Raw genomic sequence first — 14134 nt, forward strand, 5'->3', positions numbered from 1 at the left:
TATGAGTCATTAGCTCATGGTTCATATGAGTCATTAGCTCGTGGTTCATGAGTCATTAGCTCGTGGTTTCTTATGAGTCATTAGCTCGTGGTTCATATGAGTCATTAGCTCATGGTTCATATGAGTCATTAGCTCGTGGTTTCTTGTGAGTCATTAGCTCGTGGTTTCTTGTGAGTCATTAGCTCGTGGTTTCTTGTGAGTCATTAGCTCGTGGTTTCTTATGAGTCATTAGCTGATCGTGTCATTCCACTAACAATATACAGGGTTCTACTTTCACGTGTAAGTTGAAAGATTTAGGTGCACAAAAATACATTTAGGAGCACAATGAGAAATATTTGTAAATATTAAAAGCTAAATAAAAATTCCAGGTCACACAGCTAAATATTTAAGCGCATATGTGAGTAAAATGGTTGCACTGTAGAGTCCTGATCAGAGCTCTGCTACCCAACAGGCCCCGATATTACACATCTGTTTTCTTCATCAATAACTAGGGTACGGGCAGGGTATCACTAATATTTAGAAGCTGCTCTATTGTACAGTCAAATGACTAAGATCATCACATGGTGTCAGAAGTGCTTCAGCCTTGTCAAATACAAGACTGGAGAGATTATTTCACAGAGCAGCCCGTTTAGAGTGACCGTTGCTACGGTTACTCACAGAGCAGCCCGTTTAGTGAGCAGAGCAGCCCAAGCGGAGTCGTTGCTACGGTTACTCACAGAGCAGAGCGAGCTGAGCYCAGGGAGAGAGTGACAGACAGAYGAGCAGCTCATGGATTTACTAACAGAGGAAGTTATTTCTGATTTGGGGTTCGGGTTTCAGGCAGAAGCAATCGGGCCTGGGTAGAGTAGGGCCTGAACGTGGCAGGTACGGGTAATGTTAAAACTCCTGCCAGTGCAGGGCTCTAGCCCTGGTATGATGAGGACTCCACTATCATTTACACAACATTTTACATTATAGTTATTTGGAAAATGCTCTTATCCAGAGCGACATCATTATATTGTAAAACATAGGGCTAAAAGCAAAACACACACACAGAGCGACAGAGAGACAGAGAGAGATTATACATTCAAATCTGTCAACTAGTTTACCGTCTAGCTCCAACTGTTTACTGGTGGTAACCATAGCAACGTGGCCACTGAGGCAGTGAGCAGCAGCAGCAGAGACTGAGAGACTCCCCCCCCCTTTAAAAAAAATAAAACCTTCCAGCAGAAATCAGAGAAGGGATGAATCAATTTTAAACACAGAATTCTGAGGGAGAACCCAGACTCTTTGTTTGCCGACTGCTCACAAAACAGGACTGTTACAAACCTGTTATTTAACACAGACCACACTACTGCCTGGCATACAGCTGGAACCAGGCATTTCAACTATACCACAAAGAAAGGCATCTGCAAGGGAAGGCAAATCCACATTTTTGAGGACAGCGAGAAGGACCAGGAAAACAGGTTTCTGACGGTAAACATGTACCAGAACGGCACTGTCATGGGTCCAGGGCAGTGAGGCTGCACTCAGCTCTTTAATGCAGGACTTCCCCACCCTAACGAAGACAGCGGAAAGCAATAAGACAAGGACAGCACCCCGACCTCTCCCCTCACCTCAGGCACCCCAACAGCAGGACCATCCTCCCCCTGCCTGCCTACAACCACCAGAGCCAGGACAGCACTGGAGGAGGTAAAGGTCACCATGAGGAGAGAGTCTTACCACAGCTCTGGAGGAGGTAAAGGTCACCATGAGGAGAGAGCCTTACCACAGCTCTGAGGAGGTAAAGGTCACCATGAGGAGAGAGCCTTACCACAGTGCTTGAGGAGGTAAAGGTCACCATGAGGAGAGAGCCTTACCACAGCCTTGAAGGAGGTAAGGTCCACCATGAGGAGAGAGCCTTACCACAGCTCTTGAAGGAGGTAAAGGTCACCATGAGGAGAGAGGCCTGACCACAGCTGCTTGAGGAGTAAAGGTACCATGAGGAGGGAGCCTACCACAGCTCTTGAGGAGGTAAGGGTCACCATGAGGAGAGAGCCGTACCACCAGCTGCTGGAGGAGGTTAAAGGTACCATGAGGGAGAGAGCCTAAGCGCGGAGGGTAAAGGAGGAGATGGCAAATTAGTTGACACTCCCACATCACCCCCTCCTTGTACACAGGCCCTGTGTACCCAGCACCCCCGTAACCCCACTTCTCCTTGGTAAAACTTCCACTGAGGTGGACCCCATCCTATTGACTCAAATGGGGAAAGTTACATTCAAGAAGATAAACTCTTCCCCCACCACACTAAGGGGTCCAAAATATGGGCCAATAAACACAGGATGCACTCCCCATCTCTTGTCCCAGCACACAACAACCTGCGAAAGAGGAGCAGGAGAGAGTAGCAGCCGGGGGGTGGTCAATCTAGAGTAACAGAGAGGGGCCTCTAGTGGTTCCCCATCCCGTACATTCTCACCATCTCCATACTCAGCTGCCGACGCAAGACTTTCATCTCCGTAGCCATTCAGAAAAGTCACGCTGACATCCGCATCAGAGGGTGTGGCATGACTCCCGACGTGGCATGTTCTCAGAGACTATGTCACTCAGGGCCAACAATCACTCCCAAGAGCATCTGTCAGGAACCACTCCCCGACTGAGGAGCAGACAGTGGGATGTTTGCTCCAGTCTTAATATGGACGTGACACTTGGTAGACCAAACACCGCCATGTCTGCACTGCGGGGCGGGGACAGAGGACCACCGAGACGCTATACTAGAGTCACTGCAGGCCACATAACTCAAGGAGCCCCCAGTCCCGTGCTCACAACGCCTGGGCACCACACTCAGTCGCACCCCCAGCCCACACCAACCACCAGTCACAATCGGCACCGCCTGCACTGGTCCATCGGGCGTTCAGCTCTAAGACCAGTAGACCGCCGGGTACGCCTATCCTACTACCCTCACCAGACCACCCGACCTCTAATCAGTGGCAGTAGAAGGCGGAAAGCCTCTTCATGGCCCAGACACCTCCAGGCCACAGGATCATGGTTCCCTACCTTCAACAGGGACCCCAACAGCAGGACTGGCCTAGCGGCAGACTACGCGGCGAGCGGTCGTCAGATGGGAAATAACGAGGCAGGGAAAACACCGTGTGAATTGATGTGAGATTAAATAGCTCCTCCACATACAATCTGCACCAAAAATAACAACGGTGGCGGAAGTCCAGGTCCTGCAAAGTTCCTCTGTCCTGCTGACCCAAAATGGGCGTTTTCCTCATCGGGTTTTTGTCAACCCAAGAAGGTCATAAAAAGCCTGATCTTAACCATGTCTAAATGACTGATGACATCTTAGTGGAAGCCAAGAGGAACGCAACTTGCTTGAATTTGCTACTCAGTTGGATTTCTCATTAGGCGGGAGTTCATGAGATTGAAAATAAAGCGCCACATGTAAAATAAATTCCCACTTCCTGGAATGGATTTTCTCGAGGTTTTGTCGCTCTGCCCATAATTCAGTTTCTATTATACTAAAAACATTGAGATTATATAGGAATAAGAAAATTTTTGTTAACAGTTTTGGAAACTTTAAAGAGTGAATTTCTATCCAAGTCCACTAATTAATATGGCATAATCCTAAGCTTCTGGGCTGAGTAAGCAGGTAGTTTTACCCTTTTTGGGCACGCTTTTTATCCAGAGGTGAAATATTGCCCACCTCTAACCCACCGACGAGGGTTTAACCAACATATGTTATTAGTTACTGCATTTCTGACTGCTATTCTTTCTTTTTGCAACATGAAGTACTATCTAGTTAGCCATGTGGAACATTCAGGGCCTAAATCATACCTTGGACTGAAAGAGTTTAGCACTGGAGTTCCAACAAAAATTTCAAAGATGTTTGACCGTCATCATTCTGGCAGGAGCACATGGTGATAAGGCAGATATTGTCACTCACTGTCCATCAGGCTACAGGAGAGGTAATCTGTGCCATCACAGAATACACAAGCTCTGTCAATAGAGGCAGAGACTCTGGAGGACTGATCATCTGGGTACACCCATGTGTTGCGAGCTTTGTGGCTTGTGCGGCCGAACTGGCAAAATCAAATTGGATCCCCTCAAAATTGGGTAAATAATCACATTTGGTTATAAAACTGAAAAAAGAACTTGTACTGGACAGAAAAAATATGTGTTCCTTATATCCCCCTCAAGAATCCCCATATATCAAGAGGAGATCTTCCCCACACCTGAAGGGAAGCAACGTGCCATTTCCGCAGGTCAGGGGAAATGTGCTCATCTGTGGGGACACATGTGCGCACAGGAACACTACCTGATCTAACGACACACGAGGGGACAGCTTTATTAGCGGCCATATACGGTTTCTAACATGCCTTCCTCTCCCCAATAAATAACAGTGACAGCACCCTCCAACAAAAACAGAAGGGATCTGTTTGCAGCTCTGTAGAAGGCTTGGGTCTGTACTGTTGTCAATTGGTAGGTTACGGGGGACTTCTTATGGGAAATTCACCTACTGCTCACCTCTTGGCTACAGCACAGTAGACTATATGATTAAGACCATTGACGCCTTTCTGTCTCAGCTTCATTCACTGTCTAAGCAACTAACTGTCTGCTCACAGCCACATTAAGTTGTTCCTCACAAGAACAGAATGGAACACCACACATTCACAGCCCAAAGCTGTAGAACAATCAGAAATTCATACAGTGGGCCCAAAACAGCACAGAGCATACCACGAAAGCAAACTGTTAACCAAAATATCTCTTAGTAACTTTCTGGTACACATTCTGATCAGCCGTCAAGAAGGCATCAATCTAGCAGTAAACTCAACTAATATATTGGCAACGGACAAAATGTGACTAACTGATCTATTTGACCTAAAACAAAAACAAAAAGCACAGAATGACAACTGGGTTTGATGCAGATTGTAAAATTATAAGGGAAAAACTTAGAACACTATCCAACCAAAAGCACAGACACCCAAATAATGGTGAATTACACCTTCCTTACTGTGAGACTTTAAAACTCTATAAACGTACACTCAGAACCAAAAAAGCACAGTACAACAGCAAGCAGCAGACACCTATTGAGGCGTCCATAGACACAAACAACTTCTGGCACAATTGGAAAAAACAAAAAACAAATCGAAACAAGAGGAATTAGCGATACAAAATGGTGACATATGGACAACCCTTTTTAAAACACTCTACAACACCGTTCAAATTGACACAAACGCAAAACAAAGTCAAATTCATGAGAAGTTGAATGGATTAGAAAAGGCTATAAAGAACAATCAAAATCCATTGGACTCCCCAATTACTGACCAGGAGCTCTATAAGAAACTTCAGGCCCTCAGATTTAAAAAAGCATGCGGATCTGATGGCATCCTAAATGAGATGCTCAAACTCACTAGTGCAAAATTTCAATTGGCTATATTAAAACTTTTATTTGATCCTGAGTGTAGGTTATTTCCCTGATATCTGGAATCAAGGACTCATAACCCCAATCTTTAAGAACGGAGACAAATTTGACCCTAACAATTACAGAGGCATTTGTGTGAACAGTAACCTGGGTAAGGTTTTCTGTAGTATTATAAATGTAAGACTTCTAAACTTCCTTAATAAGCACAATGTCTTGAGTAAAAGCCAAATTGGATTCATACCAAAATGTTGCACGACTGATTTTATTTACACCCTACACACCCTGATTGATAAACATGTCCACCAAAATATACGCTTGCTTTATCGACTTCCTATAAGCATTTCATTCTATTTGGCATACAGGATTGTTCTACAAAGTCATTGAAAGTGGTGTATGGGGTAAAATATATGACATAATTAAATCAATGTATACTGGCAATACGTGCAGAATTAAAATTGTCAAGAAAAGAACAGAATTCTTTAACCAGGGGCCTTCGCCAGGGTTGCAATCTGAGCCCTGCACTCTTCAATATTTACATCAACGAAATGCCCACTATTCTAGAAAAATCYTCAGCTCCTGGTGTTAGTCTCCACAATTCAGAGGTTAAATGCCTACTCCTTGCAGATMACCTATGCCTGCTGTCACCCACAGCACATGGCCTACAGCAGAGCCTGGACCTGCTAGAGCAGTACTGCCAGACCTGGGCCCTGGCAGTAAACCCCAAAAAGACTAAAATAATGATTTTCCAGAGAAGATCCAGATCTCAGGGAATTTATAACCAAGATCGACATTGTACCATGAAAATACTACTACAATTACTTAGGTTTAAAAATAAGCCTCAAACTGGACACCTTGAATGATTTCATGTGAGATGAACGAGAGAGATAAGCACGCAGGCAAAAAACTAATTCAAATAACCGTTTTCAATTTGGGCTAAATCAATTGAATTGTCATGAATAATTTGCACTTTATATCCAGCGAGGTGTGGGTCCACTTGCAAAACAAGATTTCACCAAATGGTGCATAACACCTCCATTGAAAACCCGCCAATGCAGAGTTCCTGTAAGATTTCTCTACATGTCCAGAGCGAAATACTACATAACAAATGCAGCATGGGCAGAATTAGGCCAATATTCTCACTAATAATAAAAACTCAAAAAAGAGCAAGTTCAGTTTGGAAACATCTCTAAAATTACGTGACCCCCTTCTCATATCATTACCACCAAAGCCTGCAACTGCCAAGCGCCTGAGTCAAAGAAAATAGCATACCCTCATCCAGCTGGGTCCTGAGTTCACAACCTGTTCTACTTATCACATCTGAAGGCCTCAGGACCAAGAACATCTCAATCAACTCAGATATAATAACAAATTACAACACAGCAAGAACAAAACTACATACTTATTGGTAAATCAAAGCACAAAAGGCAAAAATGAGTGCTATTCTGGCCTCTTATAATGGACAGTAAATTGACCCGTGGCTAACTATATCATGGTTACACAGAACAAAAAATAATAGGACATTTGACAAAGTAGGGTGACCCCGAACGGACTCCCTGTACGAGGATAAGCTGTGCAACCACTCGCACACACACGAGCAACAAGAAACACAGAGCCTGCTATTCTTTCCTGCACAAATGTAAAAAACATAAACAACTAGGAGGTCATTTCCCCCAAATTTGAAACCTTTTAAGCGTTCTCAAAAGACCTCTCTGAAGAGAGCTCCCGCCTATGGGGGAGGACAGACGAGAAGAGAGAGACACAACAGAGAGAGCGAACGCGCGACACACAAGAGAGAGCCCACACCACAGAGAGAGAGCACGACACACACAGAAGAGAGAGAGAGAGACACACAGAGAGAGAGAGAGAGAACAGAGAGAGAAAGAGAGAGACAACAGAGGCACAGAAGAGCAGAGAAACCAAAACGCAAGACAGAAAGAGACAGAGAGAGAGACAACAGACGAAGAGAGACCCAGGAGAGAGACAAGCAAGACGAGAACAGAGAGAGACACCAGGAGAGAAGAAGACACAGAGAGAGAGGAAACGGAGGAGAGAGAGACGAGAGACACAGAAGAGAGAGGACACTAAACTAGAATGCTATTGGCCCTAAACAGAGAGTACACGTGGCAGATACTGACCAACGGACTGACCCAAACTTTAAAGGAAAGCTTTGATTGGACTAGTGTACAGACTCATGAGCATAGCCTTGCTATTGAGAAAGGCCCGCCGTACGCAAGACAGGCCTCCTCAAGAGAAGACAGGCTAATGTGCGACACTGCCCACAAAATGAGGTGGAAACTGAGCTGCACTTCCCTAACCTCCTGCCCAATGTATGACCCATATTAGAGAGACATGAGTTCCCTCAGAGTCCAGATCCACAAAGAATTTGAAAAAACAACCTCAATGTTGATAACTCCCATACTAACGGGAGAAATTCAAGGTGCATCAACAGCAGCAAGATTTGTGACCTGTTGCCCACAAGAAAAGGCAACCAGTGAAGACAAACACCATTGTAAATAAACAACCCATATTTAGCTTATTTATTTAACTTGTGTGCTTCAGACCATTTTGTACATTGTACAACACTGTATATATATAAATATACATTTGTAATGTCTTTTATTGTTTTGAAAACTCTTATGTGTAATGTTTACTGTTAATTTGTATGTTTATTCACTTTTGTATAATATCTACCTCACTTGCTTTGGCCAATGTTAACACATGTTTCCATGCCAATAAAGCCCCTTGAATTGAATGAGAGAGGACACAGAGAGAGAGAGAGAGAGAGAGAGAGAGAGACACCACAGAGAGAAGAGAGCAAATAAGAGACAGGGACAGACGAGAGACGGAAAGAGAGAACAGCGAAGAGAGAAAGAGGAGAGAGAGAAGAGGACAGAGAGAGAGAGAGACAGCCGGGACAGAGAGCGAGAGAGAGAGAGAGGAACAGAGAGAGAGAGAGAGAGAGATGGGACAGAGAGAGAGAGAGAGAGAGAGGGACAAGAGAAGAGAAGGAGAGAAGAGAGGGACAGAGAGAGAGAGAGAGAGAGGGACAGAGAGAGAGAAGAGAGAGGGAACAGGAGAGAGAGAGAGAAGAGGGACAGAGAGAGAGAGAGAGAGAAGGGACAGAGAGAAGAGAGAAAGAGAGAGAGGGACAAGAGAGAGAGAGAGAGGGACAGAGAAGAGAGAAGAGAGGGACAGAGAGAGAGAGAGAGAGGGACAGAGAGAGAGAGAGACTGGACAGAGAGAGAGAAGAGAGGACAGGAGAGAGAGAGAGGGGACAGGAGAGAGATGAGAGGACACGGAGAGAGAGAGAGAGAGAGGGAACAGAGAGAGAGAGAGAGAGGGACAGAGAGAGAGAGAGAGGGACCCGGGAGAGAGAGAGGACAGAGAGAGAGAGAGAGGGACGAGAGAGAGAGAGAGGGGACAGAGAACAAGAGAGGGACAGAGACACAGAGAGGGACAGAGACACAGAGGAGGGACAGAAACAGAGAGAGAGAGAGAACAGACAGAGAGAGAGGATCACGAGAGAGAGAGGGACTGAGAAGAGAGACGGACAGAGAGAGAGGGACAGAGGATGAGAGGGACAGATGAGAGAGAGGGACAGAGAGAGGAGAGGGACAGAGAGAGAGACAGAGGGGAACGCAACCAAGAAGTAAGAACCATGAACAAGAAGAGTGGGTACAGAAGAGAGACAGAGACAGCACAGAAGAGAACACGGACAGGAAAGTACAGAGAAGAGACACAGAGTCGGGACAGAGAAAGAGACGAGGACAGAGAAGCACAGAGATGAGGTCAAACCAGAGAGTCAGAGAAGGGGCACACAGCAGCAGACACACGAGAGAGGATATGTGTCTTCTGAAAACTCTTGTGAAAAACCACAAAGGCTGTTGAAGGATGCTGGTTACTGTAAAGGATTACTGGTACTCAAGCCACAGGAATGACCTTTTACTACCTGCTGGCTATATGGAAGGATCCCTTCTAGAAACCAAGACCAATCTAAAAGCAATAAGCCGAGTTCAAACAGCGCTCTATCGAACACTGAACTCTGTGGTGTCTCTCTCTCTGTGCAGAGCCGCTGAAGCACGCCTGTGTTTGATGCAGCCGCGCCAGAGAAGTTCTTCCCTCTCTCTCTCTCTCTCTCTCCTTCTCTCTCTCTCGCGTCTCTCTCTCTGTGTGTCTCTCTCTCTGTGCAGAGCTGCTGAAGCACGCCTGTGTTTGATGCAGCGCACCAGAGAAGTTCTTCTACTGTCGGGAGAAATGCTAATGCATGTTAATATATGTTAATTGCATGCAAATGAAAAGGTTGCCTCTCTAATCACACCCACAACGGAAGCACAACCATGGCCCTGGATTAGCAGGTGGAGGACTTCTGWGAGAGGTCGCTGTTATGCCCGAATTCAACCCAAAACCAAACGAGGTTGAGAGCGGTTGTATGAAACCATTCGGTATGTCAAGAAAAGCTTTTAAAACGTGCCAGCCCACTTTTAAAATTTCTATTCAAGTTTGACACGCCATAAATTCAACTGTGCGTAAGCCGCCATTTTCAAATGAGTTTACAACATAGTAACAAATAGACCAAAAGAAACAAACTACCCCTTAGATTTTAATAGAGAACAATGAAAGCTGCCCCCTAAAACAAAACCAGCACAAAAGACACAGAGGACTTTTACTGAGAAACCACTGGCTAGTATAAACCAAAAAAAATACGCTATAACTGACTATTCTTGTTTTGTTTGAGCCTGGTTTGCGTTTTTGGACGGCCTCTGCCGAAATGAAATAATACCTTGTCTGAGCTGAAACCAGTGTAGTGTGGTGTGTAGGACTTCTCAGTACTGGTAATTACACCGCCCTGCGAAAGATGACTGGGATAGTGTGTAGACACCGCAGGAGGTCATATCACTAGTGTGTACGTGTTGCAGCTGTCCTTACATCACCCTAGATGATGTAAAAGCACTGGACGGACACCCCTTTGACCTGTCACATGATATTTCCTCCAACTGACTGTAGCCAGCTGTTTTACCATTCCATTACTACAACACATTCTGACTGTAGCGAGCTGTTCCATTACTGACAACACATTCTGACTGTAGCGCAGCTGTCCATTCACTACAACACATTCTGGACTGTAGCAGCTGTTCCATTACTACAACACATTCTGACTGTAGCCAGCTGTTCCATTACTACAGACACATTCTGACTGTAAGCCAGCTGTTCCATTACTTCCAACACATTCCTGACTGTAAGCAAGCTGTTCCATTACCTGCAACAACATTCTGACCTGTAGCAAGCTGTTCCATTATCTACAAACACATTCTGGACTGTAGCAAGCTGTCCATTACTACCAACCACATTACTGATCTGTAGCATGCTGTTCATTACTGACAGACACATGTCTGACTGTAGCAAGCTGTTCCATTACTAGCACACATTCTGACTGTAGCAAGCTGTTCCATTGACTAGCAACACATTCTGACTGTAGCAAGCTGTCCAGTGACTCAACACATTCGACTGTAGCAAGCTGTTCCATACTGAACACATTCTGACTGTAGCAAGCTGTTCCAATTACTACAACACATTCTGACTGTAGCAAGCTGTTCCATGTACTGCACAACACATTCTGACTGTAGCAAGCTGTTCCATTACTCACAGCATTCTACTGTAAGCAATGTTCATACGCATAACACATTCTGACTGTAGCAAGCTGTTCCATGACTGACAACACATTCTGACTGTAGCAAGAGCTGTTCCATGACTGCAACACATTCTGACTGTACAAGCTGCTTCCTATTACTGGCAACACATTCTGACTGTAGAAGCTGTTCCATACCTGCAACACATTCTGACTGTAGCAAGCTGTTGCATGACTACAACACATTCGACTGTGCAGCTGTTTCCATTACTGCAACACATTCTGACTGTAGCAGCTGTTCCATTGACTGCAACACATCTGACTGTAGCAAGCTGTTCCATGACTACAACAAATTCCTGACTTGTAAGCAAGCTGTTCCATTACTACAAACACATTCTGAACTGTAGCAAGCTGTTCCATTACTGCAAGACAATTCTGACTGTAGCAAGCTGTTCCATAACTGCTACACATTCTGACTGTTAGCAAGCTGTTCCATTACTGCAACACATTCTGACTGTAGCAAGCTGTTCCTACTACCAAACACATTCTGACTGTAGCAAGCTGTTCCATTACTGGCAACACATTCTGACTGAGCCAGCTGAGCTTCCATACTTACCACACCTCTGACTGTAGCAAGCCTGTTCCATACTCGTAACACACACTTGACTGTAGCAGCCTGTTCCATTACTACACACTCTGACTGTAGCAAAGCTGTTCTCATTACTGACCATCGACTGGCAAGCTGTCTCCTTACACCATTCTGACTGTAGCAAGCTGTTCCATTACTGCTACACATTCTGACTGTAGGCAAGCTTGTTTCCATGACTGCAACACATCCGACTGAGCAAGCTGTTCCATTACTGCAACACATTCTGACTGTAGCAAAGCTGTTCCATACGCAACACATTCGACTGTAGCAAGCTGTTCCATTACGCAAATGCTGTCAAGCTTCATCTAATTCTGACTGTAGCAAGCTGTTCCATTACTGCACACACATTCTGATCTGTAGCAAGCTGTTCCATGTTACTACAACATTCTGACGTGTAGCAAGCGTTCCATGACTTACAACATTCTGACTGGTAGCAAGCTGTTCCATTACTACAACCATTTCTGACTGTAAGCACAGCTGTTCCATTACTACAAACATTCTGACTGTAGCAAGCTGTTCCATTAACTGCACACATTCTGACTGTCAAGCTTGTCTCATGACTGCAACACATTCTGACTGTAGCAAGCTGTTCCATGACTGCAACCACATTCTGACTGTATCAAGCTGTTCCATTACTGCTACACATTCTGACCTGTAGCCAGCGTTTCCATTACTGTGCAACACATCTGACTGTAGCAAGCTGTTCCATTACTTGCAACACATTCTGACTGTAGCAAGCTGTTCCATTACTGCTACACATTCTGACTGTAGCAAGCTGTTCCATTACTAACAACACATTCTGACTGTAGCAAGCTGTTCCATTACATAGCAACACCATTCTGACTGTAGCAAGCTGTTCCATACTGCAGCTACACATTCTGACTGTAGCAAGCTGTTCCATTACTGCGTACAGCAATTCTGACTGTAGCCCAGCTGTTCATTACTGCAACACATTCTGACTGTAGCAAGCTGTTCCATTACTGCGGCCTCCTACCGCAAGGCACCACAGATGGTAGTGCGTACGGCCAGAGTACATCACTGGGGCCAAGCTTCCTGTTCATCCTGGACCCTCTATACCAGGCGTGTCAGAGGAAGGCCCTAAAAATTGTCAAAGACTCCAGCCACCATAGAGTTCTCTCTGCTACTGCATGGCGACCGGTGAACACCAATAGGCGAGTAGCCAAGTCTAGTCCAAGCGTACCGAGTGCCAACAGAGTCACTACGGAGTGCCAAGTTAGGTCCAAGAGGCTTCTAAAACCTTCTACCCCCAAGCCATAAGACTCCTGAACATCTAATCAAATGGCTAACCAAAATATTTGCTATCCCCCCCCCCCACTTTAACTCTGCTGCTACTCTGTTTATTATCTATGCATAGTCATTTAATAAACTCTACATGTACGTATTACGTCATTACCCGGACTAACCGGTGTCCCGCACATTGACTCTGTACCCCCCTTGTAATATAGTCTCCACATATTGTTATTTTTACTGCTGCTCTTTAACTACTTGTTACTTTTTATTTCTTATCTATTTTGTATGTTTTTCCAACTGCACTGTTGTTTAGGGCTCGGTAAGTAAGCATTCACTGTTAGGTCTACACTGTTGTATACTATAATTTGATTTGACATTAAGCTCAGCTGTGAATGTCCAATCCTGGATGCTGCGAACCGATCTAGTTTTCTGTCAGTCTAAAAAAAAAAAGATTGACAGCAATCATAAATTAATAATGGTGGCTAGTTTTTTCTAGCTGCCATTTTGTGTTTTCGTATTTCACCCAGGAATTAAAATCACATGACGTGAGAGGAACGCAGCACCACAGGGAGAACCACGCAGGAGATACGTCTTCAGAGGGGATACAGTCTTCAAGGGGGAGATACAGTCTTCAGAGGGGGAGATAGTCTTAGCAACAGTCTTGCTAGGGGGGAACACGTCTTCAGAGGGGGGATACAGTCTTTCAGGAGGGAGTACAGTCTCTTCAGAGGGGAGATACAGTCTTCAGAGGGGGAGATACAGTCTTCAGATGTAGGGGGAGATACAGTCTTCAGGAGGGGAGATACAGTCTTCAGAGGGGAGATACAGTCTTCAGAGGGGGAGATAGTCTCAGAGGGAGTAATGCAGCCTTCAGAGGGAGATACAGTCCTCAGAGGGAGATACAGTCTAGAGGAGATACAGTCTCAGAGGGAGATCAGTCCTCAGAGGGAGATACAGTCCTCAGAGGGAGATACAGTCTCAGAGGAATCGTCAGGGGAGTACAGTCTCAGAGGGATACAGTCTCAGAGGAGATACAGTCTTCAGAGGGAGATACAGTCCTAGAGGGAGATACAGTCCTCAGAGGGAATACAGTCTTCCATTGTTGTGGAAAGGAGAATGAAATCAGAGCATACGAGCATGATCAAACACAGACATGTAGGCACACACACACACACACTCCTCTCACAACAGCAGACAAGGCACAACCACTTACATCTTCGTCAGA

General features: G+C 45.1%; 1 long non-coding RNA gene across 1 annotated transcript in view; it reads right to left on the minus strand.

Moving 5' to 3' along the window:
• The window catches only part of LOC139025424 (uncharacterized), a 35705-nt gene extending 21571 nt beyond the window's left edge, over window positions 1–14134 (minus strand). The window contains exon 1 of the long non-coding RNA XR_011477004.1: window positions 14123–14134. This is a non-coding gene — a long non-coding RNA (uncharacterized lncRNA). The remainder of the gene's footprint in view (window positions 1–14122) is intronic.

The sequence above is a fragment of the Salvelinus sp. IW2-2015 genome, unplaced genomic scaffold (genome assembly GCF_002910315.2).
Source record: "Salvelinus sp. IW2-2015 unplaced genomic scaffold, ASM291031v2 Un_scaffold2641, whole genome shotgun sequence".
Taxonomy (NCBI): domain Eukaryota; kingdom Metazoa; phylum Chordata; class Actinopteri; order Salmoniformes; family Salmonidae; genus Salvelinus; species Salvelinus sp. IW2-2015.